The sequence below is a fragment of the Haemorhous mexicanus genome, chromosome 12, assembly GCF_027477595.1.
Source record: "Haemorhous mexicanus isolate bHaeMex1 chromosome 12, bHaeMex1.pri, whole genome shotgun sequence".
Lineage (NCBI taxonomy): Eukaryota > Metazoa > Chordata > Aves > Passeriformes > Fringillidae > Haemorhous > Haemorhous mexicanus.
Window position 1 is genome coordinate 17,341,196 of NC_082352.1, and position 26,957 is coordinate 17,368,152.

The 26,957-nt window shown below is 42.0% G+C and overlaps 1 long non-coding RNA gene across 1 annotated transcript; it reads right to left on the reverse strand.

The window, feature by feature from the left end:
* Positions 1-8,225: 8,225 nt before the first annotated feature.
* Positions 8,226-26,846, reverse strand: LOC132332787 (uncharacterized). Its single transcript, XR_009487985.1, has 4 exons — positions 26,554-26,846; positions 18,700-18,767; positions 10,343-17,123; positions 8,226-8,716 (listed from the first exon to the last, which is right to left on the reverse strand). It is a non-coding gene; the product is annotated as an uncharacterized LOC132332787 (long non-coding RNA).
* Positions 26,847-26,957: the final 111 nt, after the last annotated feature.

A 26,957-nucleotide genomic window follows, 5' to 3' on the forward strand; every position in this document is an offset into this window, starting at 1 on the left:
CAGCAGCCTGAAGGCAAAACAATTACACTGAAATTATCATATGGAATCGAGCCAAAGCTCTGTCTTGTCTGCTATCCTGTCTTCATCAGTTGCTAGATCCTCCCACCCTTCTCTGGAGCAAGGTGAAAAATACCGGCTGCAGCGACCTGGTGGAGTAACCTACTTGCACAGGCATTTCCTCAGAGCAGAACCAGATACTGATTTCCTGAATGAAACAGCAAGGTTTAGGTCCTTTATAAAACCCTGAATTGTGAAGATGAGTGTTATAATACATACCTGTGTAACTGTACCCAATGGAAGCTATGCTAAGGTGTCAGTGTGCTCCAGAGGTGACTCTTCAGTGGCATGGGAAGGGAAATACTTTGGTTAATCTTAAAACATGCTGGGTTTTACACTCTACTATTAGATACTGTATGAACACAGCTTTTTTTGTTCTGTGAGAGATCTCATCTGCCTCCAATACCTTTGCTGCTTCACTAGCAGAAGAGCAGATTTGCCTTCAGTGCCAACTGCAGTGCACATGGGAGCGCACAAAAATGGAAACTTCAAGAACCAAAAAGAGGGTTTGCTACATTTATTTTACCCACTGTTGTTAAAATGGGTAAAATTTTGGATCTGAATACAGTTAATCTTATTTATTCAGTTGTGAAGTATCTGCCTATGTACATAGCTTTGCAGTGTGTTCATACACAGTCTTTGGAAAGAAAGTTTTCAGACCGTCATAAAATCCCTTCTTACTGAGTTGGCAGTAGAATTGTACAGAATCAGAACCGTACACACGGGTACTAAGAAATCAATTGTATTAGAGAATATAATTGGTGCCATTTTTCATCTTTAGAGTTCCTGCAAGAGTGGTTTCCTTAGGTAGATCAAATTAGTAAAGTAGAAACAGCTGCAGTCGATTGTCCACTGTTCAGGTCGAGGTTTGGGTGATAAAGACTGATCACAGTCAGGGGATGTTAATGTGGGAAGATATACTCCTGCACATTCCTCTGAAACCAGAGCTGTGACTGATCTGATTCATTTTGCACCCTTAAATCTCTGGAAATTGTCATAGTCTGGATTTCAGACTTATGTCCTATCATTTCACCCCCATAAAAAGCCCAGCATCTTACACATCAGCTTGGAATTTTGCCTAACTTTGCAATTCTCACACCTCTGTACCTCCAAGGCAGAGCTAATACAGAGCAAGCACAGGTGTGTGCAGGTGAGCTATTTGCCAAGGTTTGTACTGATTCAGGACTATAAGGAGTGGAAAAGCTTAGGATGAATTCCACCCAAGAGGACATCACAGACTTATTTTTTTCATCCCTGTCCCATAAATTTAGACCAAGGTAATTCCTGGTGAAGTGCAAGGTCAGTCTTTTAAGAACACCAAAAACTTCATGTTTTGCTGCAACAGTCAGCCTGAGACATCCTAATTGTTACAGTTAAATTTAATACAGAACCTCTACCTCTCAGAGTGTAGGAAGAATAATTATGCAAGTGTAGTAAAAGGTATATTTAACTTCATAACTCATTTATTGCCTTTGTGGGGGTGAGCAAGGATCCCACATCATTAAACCAGACTCTAAGCACAGAGAAAGCCAAATTTCTGTGCCTCTTTTGGTAGCACCAGATCATGGCTGTGTCTGGATGGAGACCACAGCAAAAAAAATTTGAGTGATTTAAATGATTTCAAGGGTGGAGGCAAAAAGGAGGAAGCAGGGACAGAGGAGGAGGAGAGTGAGGAAGTTAGAGAGAAAAATAGGAATGGAGAAGTAAAGAGAAGCAGGGAGACAAGTGGGAATGTGCACATAAGGGACCTTTTACACCTACAAGGAACAGAGGCATAAACAGGGAGAAGGTACAAGGGAGGGATGAAGTGCTGTGGTCACTGAGCTGGTGGGACAGGGCCTGAGCTGAGCCCCAGAGCAGACACTGAGGGAGCCTGGAACCTGTGCTCACACGAGGCACCAGCAGAGATGCTGGAAGAGCAGCTGGAGAAGGTGGAAGATTTCTGCAGTGAAGGAGTTAGGGATGCTGTAGGAAGAAAAAGGGTTACTGTGTCAAACCACCACAGAAAACCAGACAGCTGAAGAGAGAGGTCATGGGAACAAAAAATACCAGGGTGACTGTGGGGGCCAGGGAGAGCAAGATGATTTGATAAGGGAAATCCAGATTCAAAGGTCAAAGGGGAAAAAGTTCTTGGTGAAAAATAGGTTAAGGGAGCAGTCTGACTTCATTATTTTACTTTTCAAACCTTTAATTTAACAGTTGCTAATGACAGACAGTGCACAAAATGACAGTTGTATTACCCTCCAACACTGATGTAAAAATAGGCATAATCCTGTTTTTGTGATGATTAATGCAGTGTGAAAAAGATAATTAAACGAGGCTTGGTGTACTTTTGCTTTCCATGCCTCACTGCTACCTTCCGTGGCTCCTGCTCAATCTCCTTGAAAATCTATTAGGCTCTGCTAGCAGGATTTTATCACTTTCCCTGTGTTAAGTTAGACATGCCCTCCCCAGCTTTAGACAGGAAGCAATTCCTGGGAGGAGGCAGAGCAGGAGCAAGAGCGTGCCAGCACCCTGCCTGCCACCTCCCACTCATGTGATTGCCTGACTCCCAGAGAAATTCCAGCACAGAAAGGTTTTACTGGTAATGCTCCCTCTTAATTAGCTACTTCATGTAATAATAGCAACTTTTACCCCTTCATCTGGTTGGAAAAACCTTTGGCAGCCGAGTTCACTCATGAAGGTGTTGCACTTCACCAGCTCCCAATTTGAAGCCTCATTTCTGAGAAGGATGGGAAGGCAATGGGGGACAGAGGTGTTCTGAAAACATTAAAAATACCCTGTAGAAAATATTTGCATATTGTAGAAAGGACTTTTTTTTTTTTTTTTAGCTCTGCTTTGGAATTTTATCCCTACACTTTTTTTTTTAATTAAAAAAAAAAAGAAAAAATAATGAAATGGCACGAAATGCTTGAAAAAAGATTTTCATAGTTATTTTCTTTGCTGATGGCCTAGAAATTTGCTGGATTTGATCCGAAATAAACTGCAGGCAAATGTCAGCTTACTCCTGACTTTGTCAAAAATGGATTTTCTTGCTTTATGCCACCCCATACACAATCAAATACACATTCAAAATACATAATGGTCTGCTGCTTTAGAATTATTGCTTGATCCTATGGCTGTGGAAAAGCAGTGGAGTCAGCCAGTGTTTCTTTGGGGTGCATCAGCGACAGAACTAGAACTGAAGACACTGCAATACCTCCCTCTTCTCCTTCCAGCTCCCAGAGCAATAAAACCTCTCTGTGCTAAATTAGACTATTGATCAGTGGCTACCATTCCTAATGGACATCCTGTCTCTCATGTCTGGGATTAGGATGTTCTTTCTACTGCTGGATAATCTTAGTACTGTACAATTGCTCTTTCTCTGCTAATGACTGAATACAAGGAGAAATGTTTCCCTGTTGAGTTTGGTTTTTGAAAAATCTCATAGCACAGGCTCACATGAGATGAACCAGAAAGGCCATTTTGTGACCTGGTGCTTCCTGATCACATTCAATCTAACTACCAGGTATTTGGGTTACTTCCTGTGAAGGGATGTTGCATCATTAAACCACTATCTGCAGCACACTGTATGATACTCTGATAATTCAAGATATCATGTCACAATATTCATTAGAAAGAATAAGAACAACAACAACAACAAAAAAAAAATCGCCAAACCTTTCTTCCTGTTCTGCTGATGGTCAAATGATAAGCACAAACTAAAAGTCACACACACCAAACTTCTCAAAAATCTTGAGGAGCTTGAACATCTTCAGGACACGCAGACTTGTGTGGGTGACTTTTCAGTTGGGGTAGCCCCCACGCAATGAATCTCAAATTCTTTGTGACTGCATGAGAAATAGGGCAGAAGACTCCCTTCTCTGTTTCCCAAAACCCACACTTGCTCTCACACTGCCAGAGGAGCATTTCCCACGTGCTCAGCAGATCTGTGTTTTGGCCCAGCACGGGTGATGGACAGGAGAGTCCAGACAGAAACTGCTCCAGCTCTTGGCCATGTCTGAAAGCTGCTGGGCAAGGAAGACAACAGCAGTGGCAGATGACAATGCTTCTGTCAGTACCTCTCCAGACAACATCATTTTAACTCAGCTCTTCCAGATCCTTTATCTCTCAGACAGGGAGGAAGATCACACATCAATCAACGTTTTGGCATCTCAGCTGTTACCTGAATCTGTCCCTATGGCCAAGGCTGGGGGCAGCTTTTATCCCCTTCACTGAAATCTCCAAAATCTGCACACAGCTTTTGTGGGGGCATGCTCCTATTCTATTTTCACCCCTCTTTTTCCCAGTCAGAAACACAACTTGGAAGTAGCTAGCAAGTCAGGCTCCCAGGCTGTATGGCACAGGAGAGCCAAGGAGGGAGAGGAGCCCATCTCTGCTTTATGTACCCTAAACTGCATCATGCTAAATGTCAAGCCCTGGTGGTCAATTAGCAACCTGACACAAAGCTGGAACAATGGACATATGTGACAGAGTTCATAGCACTTTCCCTGCCTTTTCTAAATCCACAACCAGCATCCCAATGGATGTCAAGGTTTGTTGTTTCTTTTTTTCTTTAAGTATAAGGTCTTTTCTATAGCACTGTGGCCTGCAACTCAGTATACAAGATGTACTATGGCATTATGAGATAGTGACAGCTGCTGAAGAAATGCTGTGTTATAGACATGCAATGATGCAGTGAACTGGCAAATCCATATGGCTGGAAAAATGATGAGGAGTAAGAGAAAAAAATTATTCCAGAGTTCTTGAACAAAATAGTCAGGAGTTTGCTTCAGCTTGCATGCCCTAATCACAGCTTTTCCTTTAATGGAAAAAAGTTTACATTCACATATATACACACATAAATATAACTCTATATAAATAAATATATATAAGTAGTATTATCCTCAGGATGATCTACATGTGGCTGGAGAAGCAGAGATGATATTTTCATATACTACCCTATTTCTGCTTCTCATTTCTTTGAGCCCTTTGGCTGGAGAATCAATGTCTTGAATCATCCCAGTACAAACTCTTTCAGGTATCCCCCACGAAATCCTATGTGCATTTTCCCTCTGTGTGTGTGCAGATGGGTACTCTCTGCACACACCCACCAGGGAAGGGCCAGCCACTCACCTCTGCAGTGTCATCAGTCATGGTGGATTCTCTGTGTGCCTGAATAAATGAGCGTGGACAGGATGGACATAGGGCATCTCTGAGGGAGACCCCAAAACCACATGGAAAAGTTTAAACAGCTTATATATACCCTCATAATTGATGGATCCCAGCAAGCAGACACATCCATTGCTTTTAAAAACACTGATAAATCCAAGCCCATGACACATGTTTCTTAGGAAAGCAAGTATTATGGCTTTTTAAAAAACTGAATGAGGAGATGGAAACTTGCAGTCTCATCAATCCCCATTTTCAAACCTGGCTGCTGCAGTTTGCTTCCCATTTCTGAATGGAGTTCCTAATGAAGGGGGCACAGCCTCGAGAGCATCACGTGCTAATGGTGGTGACACAGCCCCTCCTCAGCCCAGCCACTTTTGCTTGGGCCCTAAACACAAGATTAAAAATCCCAATTCTGTTACAGGGATTTGCACTTACAGCCCCAAAGCAGATGGAAACATGCAAAGCTGAAGATCATGAATCTGCTCTTTTGTATGGCACTTTTCCATCCAGCTTTAATCAATGATGTCTGAGAAATGAAGGCTCAACGAGTACTCAGTCCAGCACTGGCAACATTTCCCAATGCTCCATAATAATCCTCAGACTTTTATGGAGAGTTTTCTCCCTGGTGATTTTTTTCCCTTGTCATTTAGTGCCACTATTTCAGATTTCCTGTTGCTGAACTGCTGGAGTGTCATCACTGCATCTATATAGAGTATGAGAATATATTTGGAAAGCTTATATCCAAGGGCCATTGGAGATGACTAACATTTTTACACTGCACAAAAGAAGAGAAAATAAATTTAGGAATAGCAAATAGAGCCACTGTGTTATTTCCTTCCCTGTAAATAAATAACTGTAACACTTCTACTCCAGTCGTGGAGCTGGGTATCCAGCATCTTTGTGGAGAAGGAGCATTTCAGGCAGCCATAAATGTTCACCCAAGACATTGACAATGAAGGCTTAAGACAGCACAAATTATAGGGAACATGAAAGAAGCCCTGCTTCCCTTGAAGACACCACCTGTTTAAGCACCTGGGAAAAATTATTCATAGCACTTTACCACTACACAGACAATAAAGATCCTATGGAAATGTCTTTGTTTAAAATCAACATTTATGGCCCCGATTTTACAGAAGGCTATGTAAATCCTAACTGATGCAACAAATGCAAAATGACATCCTTAAAAACATGGGCCCCTCACACCAGCCTCCAGCACAAGGCAAACCATTTCAGCTTTAGAATTTCATACTTCAGGAGCTGAGAACCAAGACCAGAATTTTCTTCCTTCTAATCTTTATTCTGGTTTGCTTCACATTTTTATATAATGAATCTTTCCCTGCACAAAACTGCCCTCCTCAGCTGCATACCTATTAACCAAAAAGTGGGAGCAGAATCCATTGGCATTCCTCCTAGTGCTGCCACTCGGTTCTGTGTCCTTGTCCAAGTCACTAAAGATCTGATCCCATAAGAGACACCAAAACCTCTGTAGTTGGCCCCCCTCCATTTGCTGTGCAGGTGGATGGTCTCTATATTCACCAGGAAAAGGATGACAGGAGACAGACATCAATCAGATGAGAGCCCAGGTGATGTGTGTCCTTACACCCATCCCCAGAAAACACATCCAAGCCTTCATTCCTGTGCATTGTGCCTGATTTACTTAGCTGCAGGATGGGAGCCAGAGTATTTCACATCATGCCTTGATCACAGTTATAATTTAGAAGCCCTAAGATGCTTCCACGGAAGTTTAAAATATTATATTTAAAAAGTATCCCGTAATTTAATTTGGAACAATGAATTTTACTGTTACCTTGCATGGCTTTGTTTTGTTTCTGAGCCTTGTTTGAAGATCTCCTGAAACCAATTAACATGTGTTCTCCAGCCATCTCATTTGACTCTTTTGTTGCTGGGGCTTTTTGTGAATAATCATTTCACCAGGGTGGAGAAAGGGTTTGGGTGTCTTTGTGTCACCACACAGATGTGGCCCAGGTGTGCTCAGCAGGTGCAGAGGACAGCACACACCAGCGTGAAGGATTCACAGAGTACCAAGCTGCAGCATCAATGGAGTCAAGGCCCTTCCAACCCTTCCCTGAATCATTTTATCATCCAGCTAGACTTTTTTCCTTATATTCAGGGACCAGCACAGTGGGGTGAAACAAGAGTAAAGGTTTCTAGCCCTGACAGCCCTGCTGGGTACCTGACCCTGGAGCCGCAGCAGAGCTCGCACTTCCCGTAACACTTCCTCTCACTCACGTAGGAGCCTGATGACTTTTGTCTGCTTTCTAAGCTGAGGAAAATACCAGGAACTGTCCTCCCTCCCCACCCCCCACTTCCTTTAGAGAAACCCCAACAGGCTTCACAGAGGTAGGAAATGACTGTTGCCTTCAGACTGGGGTTTTGGGTTATAGCCTTCTTTCTCCTCTGCTTCAAAAAGTGACTCTTCCTTGCATTTCTCTGTGCCTCAGTCTTTCAACCTTATTTGAATTGAATGTCCCCTTTCTTTTGATCTCAATTGGAACTCAAGAGTGTTTCAGTCACCACAGAAAAGATGCCAGAAGCTAAGACAGTAAAAAAAATAAATTAGTTCAGTTAGATTTTGTTATTTTTATTACAAGATAAATTCCCCCTCTCAAATATTGCTTCTTCAGAAGGAGAAAAGCTGGTGAAGGGACAGGGAAAATCTGGCTAGAGCAAAACTCTGGCCTTTGAGAACTGGGTGAGTGGGTTGGTAGTGGGGTGAGGAGTTTGTCCCTGTTTGCTGGAGCCTGCATGGACACATCTGGCTCTCAGAGCTCCTGACACGTTATAAAGGAGGAGCATGTGGCTTCACCAGAGCAATATCCACAGGCTGAGGCTGCTTATCAAGGAGAAACCTACTATTCACCTTGGCTGCTGCCATAATTTTAGACTAGAGGAAGGGACTAAAAAAGAGTAATCAAGACATAAGAAGTTGCAGAATTTTTATTTTTTTCATTACATTTTCACTGAGTAAAAATAAGTCCTTAAAATGCTATCTAAGAAATCATGCAACGTTTAATACTGCAGGGGAAGATTTTCACAGTGCTTGGTTGAGAATACAATCTGCCCTGGCAACAGTCGTGGCTGGTTATTTTTCCAAATGAATGAAAACACAGATACAAGCAGGAGTTCCTGCAACTGCTGCTGCCTCATTTATCTCTGCAGTCAGGCTGCTACTGGTACAAGTGCTCAGTTTTATACAGGAAACACAATTGCAGGTGCAGAACTCCAAGCTCCTGTTTACACCCACCAGCGGGAGGCTCACCTCCTTAAATGCATCTGTCTATGTGCAAAGCACTGGAGAAATTGCCATAATAATGATACCTTCCCCAGAGCATACATAAATATCACAATGTCCCTTCTGCAGAGAAGAAATTTAGTGCAGGAGCAAAAATACATCACTTCAGGTCACAACAATGGAACAAAACAGACAGGGGAATTCAGGAACTCCTGCTCTTTAAGACAACGTCTGCTTCTCCATTTGAACTTGCTTAAAAAAAAAAATAGAGAAACTTTATGAAAACACGCAAAAAGTGCTGGTGAATCTATTTCATATTTGTTTGTTCTGCAGTTGCCAGAAGGTCTTTCGGTCTCCTTGTCATTTTGCACTATATGACCTAAGTAACACTGATATTTATTGCTCATTTTCATTTAGCTCTTTGAAGACCGATCCACTTAATGATCAGAAACCTCACACAATTTAGCAGATAACATCACTGCAGAAACTTGTTGGGAAGCTTTAATAAGTAAAATGAATACTAAGAGGTGGGCTGGGGTGATTGCTGTGTTTTAATCCTCGATGATAAGAATCAGAGTCATACCTGCCCATTCTTGCTCTGTGATTACACAGACAGAGCAGTTCAAGTGGACACAAATTCTAGGGGATGTTGTGTCAGTGACTACCTCAAGCACTTGTAAGACACACATTATGATAATAATGCCTGCCCGTAGTGTCACTTGCATTTACCCCCACCCAGCTTCTCAAGCAGGAGGCAATTCCTGTTACCTCTGATCTGCAGATGGGAAAAGCACAGAGATCCCAGGCCCAGGCAGGGCACAGTGCTGGGGCAGCTGAGCACTGGTACCCTCCCTCCATCCTCCCCCAGCACCAGCTCAGGGATGAGACCACTTTGGAGCAGGGAATCATACAGACCCCAGTCATTAGGTCCAGAAGCTGCAGGAGCCCAAACTAGGGTCACATTTCTGGATTTAAAATACTTAAAAGTATAAAAGGGAGTATCACAGATTATAAAAGGAAGAAAAACAGGGTACTGCCAGTACACGCAGGCAGTGAAACTCAGTAACTTGTTCAAGGTCATACAGGAAATGGGAAGGGGAGCAAAGAGGAGAATCTGGTTCCTCCTAGTCCTTAGTTCATGTCCCAACAGCTGGATGTGGCTCTGTGACACATGGAAATACGCCTTTAGTCCTACAGCAAAATGCTTCAAATTACAAACTTCCTACTGTCCTCCCAGAGTGTTTTATTTGTGGAAACTTAAAAAAAAAAAAAAACAGTCTCTATATAATAACAAACATGGAAAGTTGTTTTCTTGCAAAACTGTAAATAAAGAGGTATTCATATTATTGCTACAATCTTGTCCTCAGTGACAGGGTGACCCCCGTTGGTGCACGGAAATGGAGCAATTAATGAGTAATGGACCGTTTCCTGATATGCAGATGCTGCAGCCCATCTTTTGTTCTCAGATCTTCAGGGACTATCTCTTATCACAGGGCTTTTCCCCTGTGGAGAAACACTGGGAGGTTGCTTTAGGTAACCCAGCAATGGGTAATTTTCAAAGCCAACTTAAATTAAAAAGTCTTTTCAGCAGTTTTGAGTGTGCCATTAGTGAATGACTGCATAGGTAAATTATTTGACTCACTCTCAAAGAGATTTAGGGCAGGAAAATGTATGGGTTTCTGACCTTTTGTCAGGAAGGCATAGGAACCACCACCTCCTTGTCAGAAGTACCTTCAAGTCTCATTTGAAACCACTGGGTTCTTTTCCATTACCTGCAGTCTTTGCAGGAAATTTCACTTTAAAGGATGAATTGCAATTAATTGCATATCAGAAAAGGCCAAATCCTGGGGTTGTTTGTTTGTTTCTGGGGATGCTCACCTTTTATATACAAACAGATGGCATTGGAACAACAGGTCTCTGTGCATGAGGCAGGATTTTGTGGATGTGCAGCTCTCCAGCGAGCATAAAACAAAGTAAAACCAGATTGAAAACTTTCATTACCCAGCAATGCAAGTCACAACAGCAGGGTTAAATCTGTTTCTATTTAGACAATATCTGGAACAGCGTTTTATTATACAGCCTGTAAAGCACTGCCTGTGCATGGGTGGAAAGTACATTGTCTCCTGAAATAAAGAACTGGGGCAGGATTGTTTAGAACTTTCTTTTTTCTTCTTTTTCGTTAACCATAAATACAAAGTAACCATTTCTCCATAACATTGAACTCTTTGTGGCCTTCCTATAAACAATAAAACTATCCAAAAATAAACATCTACTTAGAATAAATATTAATTCAGAGGCCTTTAAAATATGAATCAAATAGCCTCTGCAATACCATCTCTTCCCTGATCATGCGAAAGCCACCCCATGGGGTTTAGAACTGAGGGATTTCAAGGCTTCAGGGTGTCTTATGATGCTCACTCTGAGCAGGCTGAATGCCAGGCTTTGTGAAAGGTTCTGTCTTAAAAGACAGAGTCCTAATCGCTTTCAACTTTTCTAATTCTTCACATTCCTTCCTAGCAAAATAACTGCCTGCCTCATAATGGCAGAAACATTTGGAGACTAAAAGAAACAAACAAAAAATAATCAATTTTCAAGGTCCACTTGCAGACGGAGGAACTGTTTATGAAGCACTTACTGTTCAGTTGCAGGAGAAAATCTTGTCTTAATGGCAAAACGGGAAGCATGGAAATACTGGGGAGAGTTTTTTTCAGTGGGTGGGTGTGGGCATAGAAACTCTCCTGCCCTACAGCTCAGATGATTGATTTCTGCACAAAAGAGATCCCACCTTGTGCCTCATCCAAGGAAACAGGAGTTTTCAGCTGTGTGGAGCAAGGAGTGGGTGCCACCACCTCTCACAACACAGACCATGTTTGCTGCCCTCAGAGGGGTCAGTTTAGCTTGTAAAAACATCCCATTTTCAAATTGGCCAAATCCTCATGGGATGAGCAGAGGTCACCCAACATCCCAGCAGTTTTCCCAGGCTGGTTTTGGTTTCTCAACCAAAAATCTCCTGCTGTGCTTTGGCTCACCATATTTTACACATTTCTCACTGACAGGGAGAAGAAACTGAAATTCCTAATTCAATCTTTCAACATGAGGCCCATTCTCAGCACAAAACTTGGCGTGGTTCTTGCAGCAGAAGCTCACTCACATGGCCTTGCACCCCTCCCAGCTCTGCACACCCTGCACTCCCCATCACAAAACACTGACCCCATGTGGAAATGCTTCTGATTAAAACCTCATGGATCCACCAGATTCCACGGACCATGCTTCGGATCACAGCCAGTCATTCTCTAAAATAATCCATCTCCTGCCATGAGGTTAGAGGTTGGGTATTTTGCTAGTCTTATCTCCTCTTGGGTCTGATTTTGATCTTTATTTTCTATAGTAATATTCCAAAAAATTAAAAAATACAACAGCTTTTATCACCTTAATTTAAATGTAAGACTTGCTTTTCAATTCCAGTTAAGTAATTCATGTAGATCTTGCCAGAGATGTTGAAAAGCAAATATGCACAGATGAGAAGCAACCATTCTAAAAATATGAATGGAAAACATCCAGTCTTTCCTGTTATGCTTATAGATTTCCCCTTACAGCATAATATTAAAATTACCAGCTCTCATGTGGTATAATTTGGTTACATTCCCTAAAGACACATGAAAGTAGTCCCAAAGGAGCTACTTCAGTGAGAATAGAAGGTGCTGAGCACATCACTCAAGAACCTTTTTTTTTGTTGTTGTTATTAGTGGGTGGGAATATTGGTTTATTGCCTAAATCTCTCCAGATTGTCCTTCCATACAATCAAGAAGGAGTCAGGTGGAGTGGTCCAGCTCACAGAGGTTTTGTGTCTCTGGGCCTTGGGGTCTGTCACCTTTGCATGCACAAAGAGGAGCTGGAACAGCAAAATACAGTCATGCCCAGACCAGTGATGCAGTGAGAGGATTTGCACAAATGCAGAATATCCATGAGTGAGCAAAGCCCAGAGCTCAGCTCTTCTGTCTGCGACAGCCACAGGGAAACCACAATGTTCCTCTCACTATTCCCAGCCCAGTGAGCAAAAAACTTCCAAAACCTTCAGCACTGGCCTAACTGCTGGCCTGGAGGCTAAAGCCAGAGCTAGTGACATTTGCTTGAGGGCTCTGGAAAACCTGATCAGCTGCTGGAGCTGCTGCAGACCTGCTGTGTGCATTTCCCTGCCCATAGCCAGCTCCATCCCATCGCTCTGTCTCTGCCTGAGGAGGAGCTGGGCTGCACTGCTGCTTTAGGCCTGGACTACCCTGGTTGGTTTAGGGCAACAATTTCTGATGCACAACAACAGGAAGAGTCCAGAATAAACACATTAAGTATCTTAAATTTGCAAGTAAGTGCACAAGCCATTAGGCACTGATATGGTACAACAGATAAGCTCAGTGGTTAACTTTGAACATACAAATAATACCACTGACTTCACTTCAACATTATGTTGTGTGCTTAACATTAGGCTTATGCTGAAGTGCCTGACTGATTAATCCTCTCCCTGTGTACTTCAGCTCAAGTTTGTTTAGGGTCACTTGATGCCATCTTACACAGATAGGCAAGAGCACAGACAATAAAGCAATATGCTGGAACCAGTTTTCACACAGCGGAAAGCAGAGAGGTAAGTGTCCTAGGAATTGTTTTCCCATTGAATATGGCCCTCAATAAATACCTATCACCACATCACCTGAGAAGCTGAACCTGCAGTTCTCAAGATATCACAAGTTCTGGATGCCATCTCAGTTCTGCCAGGGTGTGGCCATGGTACCAGTCCTTAATGAAGAGGATACACAGTAAGTGTATTTCTGAAAATTTGTTTACACTCTGGCAACAGTCACTAAAACAAACAGTCAGAGCTAAAAGAGTCATTTTGGTTAGCTTGGTATTACACATTACACTTCTGTGGTCTTCACACTCTAATGGCAAGATTTGTCAGCTTCCTAAATTGATCCATGATGAGTAGACAGAAGACTTGTAGGAAGCAGAGACTTTTGGTGTTGTCTTTGGGTTTCTGCTTAGAAATAGCTCCTCTAAAATTGTATAGATTTCAAGCATGACATGGGAGGGGAGAAGTGTGAGCAGATTGTTCTGTACAGATTCATTCTCCCCTGAGGAGTCAAGGAGTTAATTCTCAGTGCAGCCGTGTGGGTTCAGTGGATTGCACTGGGCTGACAAGGAAAAACCTATTCCTGGAGATTCTTTCCCTCTCTCACCTACACCACTTTCTCAGTAATTTGCTTTCAGGCCACTTCACATTTGTGACTGTAACAAGAACTGGTTTCTAACTCGAACCCACTTTTCAAGCCACCACCACTGTGGAATTTCCACAAGTACCAGCCAGGGTGGTTTTTGACTCACATTACCCATGCAAGGGAGACTCTTACCTACAGCCAGGTATAAATCCCCACTTTCTGGCCTAATAAACAACTGTCCCATGCAAAGGGATAAATCCCAGCTCTGTCACCCACCTTGCTGCTGTGGGTGAACTGGAACAGATTTGCTGCAAATCTCTTCCCCTTGTGAGGCATAGAAACTGGGACCTACACAGCAATTCTCCTCTGGTGTGGAAACCCTTATCCTGAGCTCAGTACAAGGGCTCTGCCAAATCCTTGTAGCTGTTCCTGAAGAGTCAGAAAATTATTATAAAATTGGATTATAAAATCCAATAATTAGCTGCAGAAGCTAATTGCTGAAATTCTGTTAAACTTAAAATTTTGAAAAAAATCTTTTAATGATCAGTGTAGCACAGTGCTCTAAATGTATGCTTAAATAAAGCATGTGTCTTATTGAACACATCCCACACTGGACCTTTCAGATTATACATAAATAATTAGATTTGTCTCTCTTTAGACAAATTATCAGTAAGGAAAGCTTTAAAAATATTTTCTTGTGAAATACAGTGCTATTCCTTTAAATAAAGGGGTTTGGCAGTTCTGTGAGGCAGTTAGCTTAGCATCATTAATACAGAATACAGTCTATCAGCATTTAGTGAACTCTCAATGACCCTGGTGGAAACTCCTTTAGCTTATACTTATGAAAAATATTATTAAAAAATGCTGTTGAAATGTAAGCATCATTTATAGTCAGTGTTAAACTGGAGTGCTACTGCCAGCTCCATCAAGCATTTCACCAAAGATGGGGAGCACTCATCTTCTTTTCTTAAGGATGTAGAGGAACTCTGAGAGATGGAAATGGGAGCTTCCCAAGACATCTCACTTGTCTCCTGCCATGTGCTCTCAGGCATTTCTTCTCTGTTTGCTATTTCACCTTTCAGCAGAAATCTCATAAAACTGGCCTATGTGGTAAGTTTTTTATTTCACCTGTTTTGCAACAGTACAAGGAACGTGTGCTATGGACATGAGCATGTCCTGGTGTGCCAAGACACAGCCTTGGAAGGTCACAGCTCCTCCCTTGGAGCAGGGCATCTTGGTCAGGAAGGATCTGGGGCAGGAAGTCCAGGGCTGTGTCTGCTCTTCCTGCTTTGTGGAGGAGGAAATTTTAATACTTCTGTGCCAACAAAAAACAGTAAATGACTTATTTTGGTCATTTAGACAGAGACCTTTGGACTGCTGGACTCACATCTGCACTACCATCCACAGGATTATGTCTGCATGTAATATCCATGTAGCACACAAGGTTGTATGAGAATCTAAGCCCCCTGAAGAAGCAGTTTGAGGAGTTTTTGACATGGTGTGTAGCTATCCAGGACTACATGTGCCCGGCTTTCATCCCTGTGTTAGGACATTTGTTACCTCAGGCTCCCTGTAAAGTGGACACACGCACACGAAGGACAAATGCACTTCCCCAGGGTATCCCCAACTGGATATATAAGGGAGTTTAAATGCCTAACTTAGACATTTCATTTAAGCCAGGCCTTAGTCCAAGCTTTGGCAGGTGTGAACTGAGCTGAAGAAGCTCTTGCAAGCTCCTTCTTTGTGTAACATTGAGGAAACACATCTGGAAAGAGGGGCTGAGCCCTCAGCCCACAGCATCAGTGCTCTTGTGGACCAGGCTCACGAGGACTGTCTGAACCCTCTGTGTCAGAAAAAGGGGTTTTCCACATCTGGAAGAAGGCCACCACTGGAAGCTGAATCTGGCCAGACCAGTTAGCAACATTTTTGAGATAAATAAAGCAGTGCATTTCTTGGGCCACTGGCTGATTATAATAGCTATGAAATTACCCAAGTTAGTTCACCACGTCAATAAAATTCATACGAAAATACCACCAGAATCTTGGCTAACATGTGGATAACTGTACAAAAGCAACCCAAGCCAATGTGACAGCCATTTAAGAGGACTAACCTCTGTCATACGGTTTTCATTTTATGTGTATGCTGTACAAATACAACCACCACAAATATGCATTACAGGCTGCCTGGGACTCACTGCTGAGGTGAATTAGCACTGCAGTCTGACCTGTTGAAAAGGTTAACCTTTGACCTGCCAGGCAATGGTGGTTGCAATTTGCAAGCCATTCTTGTGTTGAGTGGCTGAAAACATACTTATTTACTTGTGTAAAGCCATAAATGAGGTGGGTTGTGTGAGCTCAGCCTACTTCCCACTCCACAGACCATGTCACAAAACACTACCACATGTTCAGCAAGTTGTTCAGCATGAGGACTGTGCTACTACATCCCGACCCAAATTCACTCCTCAGATAAAGAGTTTTTTCTCATCTGGAGTGAAGAGTATTCAAAGTGACTTCCTTTCTAAGTAACTTCCTCCTATGCTTCCAGGAAAAAATAAATTCAAAGAAATTGTGTGGAAATAAAAATGAAAAATCTGCTTAATCTCATCTCTTGAGAACTGAACTCCTCTGCACAGCCACACTGCTGTAGCTGTCACCAGCAGCACGTTCCCTCTCTCTGCCCACTGGAGACACTCATCTCTGTGGGGTGAGGCAAGAATTTCTCACTTTTCCATCTCACCTGCAAGGGCTGCCAGTGGTGCTCTTTAGGAGTAACTGTAGAGCCAGCTGGGAGGTGGTCAGACGTCATTTCCTACTCGCGGGTTTTGCAAGGTTTATCACTTATCAGTTTTGTGACAGATGCATCGTTTGGGGATGTGAAGCTCTCCCATGCTAGACCTGCTCTTGCCTATCAAATGAAGCCAAATCAGTAGATAACCCAGGTTTAGCAAACTGGATGTTTTGTAATGGAGATAGCTGGATAATAACCATTTCTAGATCAAAGCCAGTGACTAGGCGTTGCTCTTGGCTGTTGGCTTTTCTGTCTGACTGCATAACCACAGGTAGGCTTGAGTTGCAAAATTCAGATTAGAATGCAAACTCCGTAATTTGGGAACTATTTAGTTGCAGAGACCTGGGATGGTTCATGGTGAAGTGAGGCAGGAATCAGGATGCTCAGAACCAAGTCTGCACTTGAATTATGGCCAGCCTGACCACATGTTACACTCCTGGTCCATCTTCAACCCCAGTGCACAAGCAGTTGCACCCCAGAGGAGTTTCCAGATCAGCCTGAAGTCACTTTTGGGGGTTTATTCCCTTTCCTTTCCCTGTATGCACACCTACAAGTTTGCACAAACAAAAAGGCATTCATATTACAGCGTGCTTTCCTTAAAGGAGATATTCTGATTTTTGCTTTCCATTTAGGTCTTGTCTGATTCTTCCCTGTTGTTTCACATCCTACAACAATAAAAGAGAACAAAAGACTTATGACATACATTTACAATGCTTCAGTAAAGACATAGACAAAAAAGCATTATTTTCCTCTTACTTTAGGAGCTTTTCATTACCCATAAAAATCTCAAAAGCCCCAAATGAGCCAGGAAGGGTTGGGGAGGGATGTGAGGGAACAGCAGTATATATATTGCAATATATATATTGCTGGTCTTCACTGCTGTCATATACAAACCATAGGCAGCTGCAGCCCTACAAGTTTTAGGTTAAAATGGAACACAAACCCTGGAATATATCAAAGAATAAGATGACACAGCAAGCCACAGGGAGAGCAGAGGATGGAGCAGAACGTGGATGTACAGGCTTGGCTTGTTACAGCTGTAGGCAAACTGAAGCATCCACAGCCCACGCTGAGATGCTGCTGTCTTTTTTTTTTCTGAATTGTGGTAAACAATAATAGTAGTAGCAATAATAATAAAATGACATTAATAAAAATAGCTCCACCATTCCAGGCTGTGTGACAACCTCCTTTCTGGATACTGTTGATAAGTGCAAGACTTGCTTTTCGAAAAAATTTTAATGAAAAGTGTTGGGTCTAAAACTGCACTTTGCTGAAAAACTAATCTTGGATGGAATCCATGTCACATTTTTCCCCCATATTTCAAAGTTAGTTTCCGTGGTGCATATCAGCATATGAAATAATATTACTGTTAATGATAGGGTCAGATTTGTTCATTATGAATAAGGAAGCAGATTTCCTCCGAAGAGAGGAACCAGTATTCCCCACTGGTTGAGTGTTGGCTATGATAGCTCTGCAGTCAGAGCCTGGCAATAATTACACCTTGGGTTTTGTGGTCATTTTGGATTGGTGTGAACATGATAAATGACACGTTTTAATTTGAACTATTGCTCAGCAGGCCTGTTCAGGTAGGCAATAATTCACTTGAGCAGGCAATAAACCTGAACAGGTAATAGCCCACACTTTGAAGTATGCCAGCAAACTCTTTAGCAACAAAATAAATATGTACATGAGCTTCCGCCATAAATTGTCTTTGGTGAGGCAGACCTAGGAAGGGTTTCAGAGCTGGCTTTTCAGGTACTCATGAGGAGCAGAATGAATCAGTGGGCAGATCCTACTGCTGCATTAATTCTTTGAAGCTGGACTAACAAACTGGTCCAACATCCACTGAAGGCAGCAGGAGCCCTCTGTTCAGGGGGGGAAGGCAGGGTGACTAAGCTGGGAGGGCAGTTTGGTCCTTTTACTAATGTAGGTAAATTGCCTTCCCATGAACCACTGACTCATAAATGAGCTTTTTCCTATGCAGCAAAGCAAACTGCTAAAATGCAGCATCCATGTGCAGAGGAGCTTTGCTAGTGCTTGGAAGAGATACAGGAAAGCCCAAAGAGCTCTGATTCTCAATGCTCAGGAAATCTAATGGCAAAACTTTGTTTGCCCATCAGTTTTCTTCACAGCGTTCCTTTAAGCACTTTTGAACAAGGAGGTTTGTCAAACATTGCATTACTCTTATATAACAAATACAATGTTTTAAGCCTTTGGGCAAACATGCATTGCTTTATTTACCTAAACCAACATGTTTTGTGCAAATTCCTTCAGACTTGCTGGTAACATATTTCCATCACTGTGCGAATCTGTTGTAAAGAAAAGCAGAGATGCCTTAGTTATCTTTTCTTTTTTGGCTGTCAGTTGGTCTTATTTTTATTATAGGTCCCATTCTATAGTGTTATCACTGATTGCCCCAAGCACGTTAACTTGTGATAGGAGGGGAAAAAATAATTCAGAGTAATATGACTCAAGTCAACTTGTTTAAGGTTGGTGTGAGTGAAACTCTTGTGATTTCTGCTTTATAATAAACAAGGGAAAGAGTTCAAAGTCAGAAGGAAAAACAGCAACAGATTGAATGGAAAGAGGCAGTTTATCATTAGCTGATGACGGCTGTGAGTCCAGATTGTTCAGCTGCCCAACCATGCTTTCCCAGCAGAGACCCAGGGCAGAGCTATCTGAGGTACTTCAGTCCCTGAGACAGTGCCTGGTGCAGGATGATCCCCCACCTGCTCACACAAACATCTCTGTCACATCGTACTGGAGGACAGGGCAGAATGTGCCACCAGTCTCTGGCTTCTGCAGGAGCCTTTCTGTGGCAATTCACTACGCAGAGAAAAATCTCTATTTCCTTCTAAAGATCGTTTACCTTTAGAAGCACACAGAAAATGAATTTCTGGGCTGGGTGTTGAATCCAGATTTGCATTCTTTCCTTGCCTGAAGTTGCCTAGCTCTGTCATTCTGGTTTGATCCATCCCAGGAACAAGATGCAGCAGCTTTCTTCAGATGCAAACCTGGATCTGAAAGCCTTCCTTTCCCTTTCCCACACCATCTGGGAGATGGGATTTTCCATCTTTTGTTAAAATAGTTACTTACAAAAGGCGGAAGGGGTTGAGGGCAGTTCACCACGTTTATTTCACTTGGTATGTGTTTGCCCTTGCTTTAACACAGGCTGTTTTCATGCCAAATTACAGTTCTATTTGTTCCCCCACCCCCATTTTTTGTGTAGCTTATGTAGAACATCTGGTTTTAAAAGTGTCGCAATTTCTAAACATATTCTAATGCTCTTGGGATCAGAATATCAACAACTGTCTATTGCGGTAAACCGCATGTCTGGAAAACATTCCTGCAAACTGAGTTCTTAAATAAACATAAAGCATCTATAACACATAATGCAGAGCAACATTCACTCGTAAACTCAATATTTAGACCAGATGAGGTGCAAAATATGTTTTCTCTGGACGGAGACATGGTGATTTACAATAACATTGACGGGCTTTTCACTGTATACAGAGAGGGCAGAGGTGTGGCACGCAGATCGGAGCCTTTCCTTAAGTGCTCGTTCTGCACTTAGTCCCATCTCGTGAGGCTTTCTTGCCCCAGTTACAGAGGGGAGACCAGGAGTACACCCCCTGAAAAATTTCTACTGCTATTAGAAAGTGGAAATTTAAAAAGAAGCTGTAAATTGCTGACAGATTAGACGTGCCTGTGTCTGATAAGCCTGACCATCTTGTGCAATATCTGCATCCATGCTAATTATCTGCATACATGTGTCTGAAATCCAGAGGCAAGTCAGAGATAGTGTAAAGATTAAATAAACTGAATAATACTGTGAAAAGAAAATCGAAGTAAGTTGGTCTGAGGGGGAAACTTTTGTTACTTTCAGTCGTTGTTATTATTATTATTATTATTATTATTATTATTATTATTATTATTTATAGGGTGTGGAAAGTAGAACCATAAGCAAATTTGTAGAGATATGCAGCCATACTTTAAAAAAAAAAGTTTCATTTTGAAAATCCCCTCGACACAGATTTCAGAAGCATTTGCTCTACTCTTATTAGCACCAATGCAAATAATCACTTCAAATCACTTTTTAGGAGTATTGGTTGCTGATGAAGTTGGTTGACAGGAAATGGAAAAGCTGAAAACTCATTAAACTGTTGCTAAATGCTATGAATATATTTTGCTTATTCTTCCACACTACTATTTCTTTAAAACATTACCTTCTTCCTCCAAAATAGAGCACCAAATAGTTTCTTCCAATTAATTCTTTAAGAATTTCCGTTCTAAATTTAATGCAAAGGTGCTTCATAAGGAGAAAAGATGAATATATAGGCTTAGGCTGATGTAATGACATTTGAAGGTTACCAAGAATCCTAGTGAATCCACCTCCTGCGGCATCTCAAAGTTAAGGTTTATCAAAGGAAAATTGAAAAATTAAGTCAAGTCTTATCATTTCACTCCCTAATATTAAAAAGGGTTGGATTTTTTTTTTTTTTTTTTTTTTGATGATTAACATCTGGAGTTATGTAATGCAAGATAAGGGTGTTAGAACATCTCACTTCCCTGTATGAAGATCATCTCCTCTCTTCAAGTGTATGGAAATGAGGGCCTCCACCCAAATATCCCATTAAGCAACTGAGGACATTTTGGCCCAAAACCTGCACATATCAGGATTGAAACACCTCCCTTGCACGTTCACCACTGGGAATAGGCAGCTGGACCCAAGTGATTACTGCAGAAGAGATCCTGTTTGATTAAAAGACTGAAGACCTTTTTTGAGGTTGGTGGATTTTTAGGTTTTCAAGGAGAAAGTTTAGGTTCTATTCCTCTCCCCCTGTGTGCTGTAAGAAATTCAGTTTCCCATTGCCATTGAGGGTTACTGGGCTGACCTGGTGTAGCTGAAGCTCTAAAAAATGGCCTCCAAAAAGCTGAACCACTTTCAGTTTACTGGAAGCGAGCAGAATTTGAACAAATCAGAGTGAAAAGGGCCGAGCACTCAGCCAAACGTGTATCAGGCCTGGAACAACTGTGCTGTAATGCAAAGCAGATTTGTGCCAGCCTGCATGGGCTTCTCAGTCGTGGCACTCCCTCAGGATTCACCAGTGGAGCGTGGTTTGGGACATCCAAGCAGCTCAGCCTCTTGCATCTGCGAGTGACGCCGGAGGAGCCGCGTGCTGAGCATTGACAATTACCTGGCTGGTGTCATTCCCACAAAACAACTGCTTTTTGCCAAGTCTAATCACTCTACTATGCACCTCACCTTCTTGAATGAGAGGCTCTCATTCAAGCATGTAGTTTATTCCAAAACACATGCTGCATTCATTAGAGTTGAATATTAACAAACACCTTGAATTCTTGGAGCGTTATTAGTATCAGGTCTCTTGGCTGCTGCTAGGACAGAATGCCTTATGGGAAGCTTGATGCCCAGCCAGGATTCAGATTACAAAGCATACACATCTTTCTTTCAATATACTGAAGAAGTCACTCAACTTTACAGATCATCCAAGTACTTCCTAAACACATGTGGTTTTCCAAAATGTTAGCGCCGGGCTTGCAGAGACTCTGGAAAACTCTGGTTTTCCTTTTTTCAGAAACTGGAAAACAGATATTAATCATTCAAAGCTTTAAAACCATTAATTGTTTCTTAATAATTTTTTTTTTCTCAGGCTTTTAGCGGTTTTGATAAAATCCCGTAAGAAAATATAAAAAATAAGATCTCATGAGGACAGTAAAGAAGATTGTTGTGTCCTCCTGCTTATGGCAAGTTTTTAGGTAATGACTAATGTCCTGAAACCAACTCAGAACTAGTAGCATTTTCCAGGAATCTGAACCATACGTTTGCATGACCTCCACCACATGAATACTTGAAAACTTTTCAAATTGTTGAGCCTTGAAGTATAACTTTCCCATGAAGCACAATTTTTTTTTTTTTACATTTATAAAGGCTGTCAGTCACAAGGGGTAAATAAAGTCACAGAGGAAGTCTGAGGTTGTGTGGGTCACCTGAGTTACCAGTTCTGCATCCTGCCTCTGAAACTGCCCTTGTTCTACACATAAAATTATGCCCTGCACATAATGTGTAGAGCAAGGAGACACTCTCAGTATATCACTGCATTTCTTAAAACTGCATCCATTATAATATCACATTTCTTCAAAATATTATGTCTTTAGCATCCTCTGTCGAGTAAGATGGAAATAAATATTTGTGTTATTACTCCTAAGGTATATTAATATTTATTATTTATTCTAGAGAGTCATGGGCATAGACTTCCCACACAACTTGGGACCAGCATTCTCCCCAGTTTCTCTTCCACCCTGTTGGAACTCATTCCCCTGATCTCAAGGACTGTCTGTGGCCTCTGCAAAGACACCCAAGAGGCCCACCAGTGCTGCCTCTGGGGTAGCTGTGAACCTCTGGTGAGATGGTGGAGAGCACTCAAAGGAGACACCCTGGTGTGTCCCTAGAGCAAGGACACAGCTCTTCTGAGGAGTTCAGGTGTTTGCAGTCGTGTAAATTCTGAAGGGGAAAGTCCCTTATCCAATTTCCCAGTGTCACTTCAGAGTTTGCACTGATGCAAAGGGAGCCATTTCACAAACTACAACGTGTAAAACCTGGCTAGGATCAGTCCAGCTCTGCTGTTCAGCTGAAATATGCCCTGAGATATAAGTGAGCAGAGGAGATGCTTCTTTAAAGAAACCAACCCATGGATTTTGGATAGGATTAGGCACAAACATCCTCCAGCTTTTATAAATATTGACAAAAGGAAACAGCAAGATAGGTCTGTCCATAAAGAGAAGGTCTATTAACCATAATGCTGCTCTATTCCAGTGATAGTTTTATCTTTGTATTAAAACAAAAAGGGTAAGGCTAGATATTACTTTTTTATACTGATAGTTCCAAACCTCATAAAATATTAGTATCTGTATCAGCTATAAAAATTAACAGCTCCAGATCCTTCAGTGTTGTGGTCCTCAATTTTATTTTATCACCAGCTTTCCAGTTGTCTCTGTGTGTACGTGTGGGTGTGCACACACATCCCTTCCCTTTAAGCTGTTGCTGAATAGGCTGATAATTGCTCAGCAAGGCTGTATGGTTGAGCTTGCAAGTGGCACTCCTGGTTCCTTTACATCAGAGGTCACTATTGTACAGTGAGATCCTGATAGGAGATAGTGATAACATGATGGAAAAAAAAAAAAAGAAAAAGAAAATCCCAACAAAAAAACTAGAAGAAAATTCTGGTGTTCTCAGCAGGGATTGCTCTCCAGTTAAATAACTTTCTAGGTACAAAACTCAAAAATTCTGTCAGGCATCTCAGTCCAAAACTGCCCTTTAAAAGCATTTGGGAGCCAATGTAAACACTAAACTCAGTATGATGTTTGTATTCACTTACCCAATCTAACTTTTATTATCAATTAATCCATCAAATTTCAATGCCTATAAAATCCTCTGAGTCACAAGCCCCTCTGGAAGCCTGTATCTCGAAAACAAAAATGGCAATTATTGGCATTATTTTCTGATGCAGAATCAAATTTAAATGGGGTTTTACAAACTGGAGAATTATCTGCATTTCTACTGTCTAAAGGCATCAGATTCCCTTAAAGCTCATATACAGGATAAATACATAGAAACTACAGGAGGCAGCCAGTACATATGGAACAGATAAAGGCCACATAGTTTATTGAACCTTGTGGCCTGCTGATGTAACAAAATAAGCTTTGCAATGAGCAGTCAGATCTTAACATCAGGCTGCTCCTTTGCTCGTGTGTAATGGATGATAGCTCTCAGAGGGCCAGATTTGGATCCCCATATTTATCAGGAGTCTTACTTCAGGCTCTGGCCCTCAGTACACTGAATGAGGGATTTAGAAACATTCATTCGTAATATTTTCTCTTCTCTGAGCAAAGTGTGTTGAGAGGCAGCTGGAAGGTTTCATGTTCCAGCAGCTGAGGGGAAAGAGATCCTGAGACCAGGTATATGAAATCTTTCCAGCACTGATGAGCCCTCCTCTTCCAAAGAGATAAACAGTTCTTCGTCAGGGTAAAAGCAATTTGGACTGAGCTGTCTCATCATTGCAATGACCCCTTGCTGAAATTTTAAACCAACTAGAGGAGCCAAAAAAGCAAACACTGTGTGCCATTGCCTTTACTTGCCAGCAGCAAGGCCTCAACCACTCCTCAGAGATACCAAATTTTCTGGGGTTTTTTTTTGTGTGTGTGTGTTTTGTTTGTTTGTTTGTTTGTTTGTTTGTTTTTTCCTTAAACCCATCCTTCCCAGCACTCAAAGTCTTGCCATTTTGGGATCATTAGCAATGAAACCAGCCCAGGAGAGTCTGGTGTAAGCATAAGGGAGGAAACACTCTCACACCTTAAATCTGGTGCCAGTGGAAACATTCCAAATGATACAGACCCCAGCACAGCAAGGGCTTGAGGAAAAGACTGAAGATATCTCAAGAAGCTGTGGAGCTGCCCCTGTGTTTTTGGGGACTGTCAGCCTCTGCAGATGGAGAGAATTCCATTTCTGAGGGTACAGTCCCAATGCTTGTGTGCCCAGGAAGCCTCCTATGTATCTGTGGAGAGATGCTCCTTATTGAGAACTGCAGCTGTGGCAGTGAGTTTGGGCTCATAAGCTGCTTGTGTGCTGGTAGCACATCTATTAAAACACTGGGGCTTTTTGCTAGAGGAGACCTTTTTTGACTGCAGACTATGGAGTTGTGAGAAGACTTGGTAACTGTTTACTCTCCTGCACTACCAGCAGCTCTGCCTGAATGCTTTCCTTTCTCTGCCTAATCCAACACTTCTGTTGGGAATTAACTCCAAACCCCAGATCTTGGGGAAGCTTAGACTGAGAGGAACCTCTGGATAAATATGATTTCATTACAGCATCTCAGAGGTGTATCCCACATTGTCCCCCAAGAAGACACCTGCTTCATCCCAGACACTCCAAAAGTGTAAGTCAATCTCATTCTTGCTATGCAAATCCTTTTCCTAATATGCCTTCATTAAATATCCATCTTCTCTTCAGTGAAAACCAGCCTTATTCCCAACCTGCTCTCACAGTGCACTTCTGGTTCACCACACCACAGTCAAACATCCATACTACCCAGTGAAACAATGTGACCAAGCTACAGGACAAATTAAAACATAGATACTCATGAATCCATTCATGACAGAGCAGATATCTACAAAGAGCACTTTTAATGTCCTATTTTCAGAAAAATGCAGGGAATGATAAATACATTCCAAGATTCTGCACAAACTGAAAGCTCTGAAAAACTTACAAATACTACAAATGAGGTGGAAGGCTCTTGTGCAGATAACAGGAGGAGAGAAGGGACAGCTGCTCAGTGGCTGTGGCCTGAGGTGAGCACTGCTGAATGAGAGGGAATCCCAGCCCTGGCAGCCAAGGAAAGGCAGTGACTCAAACCAGCCCCAGCGCAGTTCAGAGTCAGGCAGGTCAGTGTCGAGCCCAGATGAGAAAGAAGGGGGTCATGGTCAGCAGTGGCATAAGCAGATAAAGAGATCCAACAGCAGCAGGGAGACATGCCCCCCCTGAGCAAACAGGGGAAGGTCACACAGCTCACAGCTCCCCTGAAGCTCACAGCAAAGCTGCCTCTGTGCCCTGGACCAGCACAAAAAACACTGAAGCCCCGTTGAAAAGGTTACTGCCTGGTGGTATTCTCCAAATTACCTCCAAAGAGTCCTTTCTGTCCTGATAAACTGAGAAAATACTTTGATCTTTTGCCTACAAAGACAAAAGAGAAGCAAACATACACAGCACAATAAATGTGTTGATTCACAAATAATAGGAACTAGAAACTTGAGCTCATTTTCCACCTCCTTAATATTTTCTGCATCGTGTGGGTAGCAGTCAAGAGCCAATTGTTCCTAAGGTCACTGTATCTGTTTTGCTTTAAGAGATGAGACTTTAACACTTCAGGATCAACTGTTATATATATATTTTATCCAATAGCATATGACATATGGAAATGTCTCCCTAGGAACTGTTGAGATACACAAACAGAACAATCATAAAGCTTTCATAAGAGCTTGTGGTCTAACCACGGGGAGCACTGGTTCAGTCCTGATTACCTTTCATCTTCCAAAGGTTAATACCCTTCATTCCATTTTTGCTCATTATGCTGTGGACCTCAGACAAAAGCCTGAAAGCAAAGGTCCTTTGTGATTCTTGCTCCTAGAAAGTAATTTTCCACGGGCAGATCTCGGCACAGTTCTTCACATGAGAGAAATGAAGATTTATCCTCAAGGAACAGTTCTGTAAGAGAATACTCAACACTTGAAGTCATACAATTATATATTTTAGTTTAAAAATATCTAAATCTCCATACAATAGTTCTTACACTTTAAAAAGAGGTTATATATTCACCATAGAGCCCTGTGGTGACACACTCCCCATTAAGCCCTCGTTCTATATCCTGTTCTCTATTTCCATGGTTCTCTTAATTTGCATTTCAGTGATGCACTCTGGGATTCTC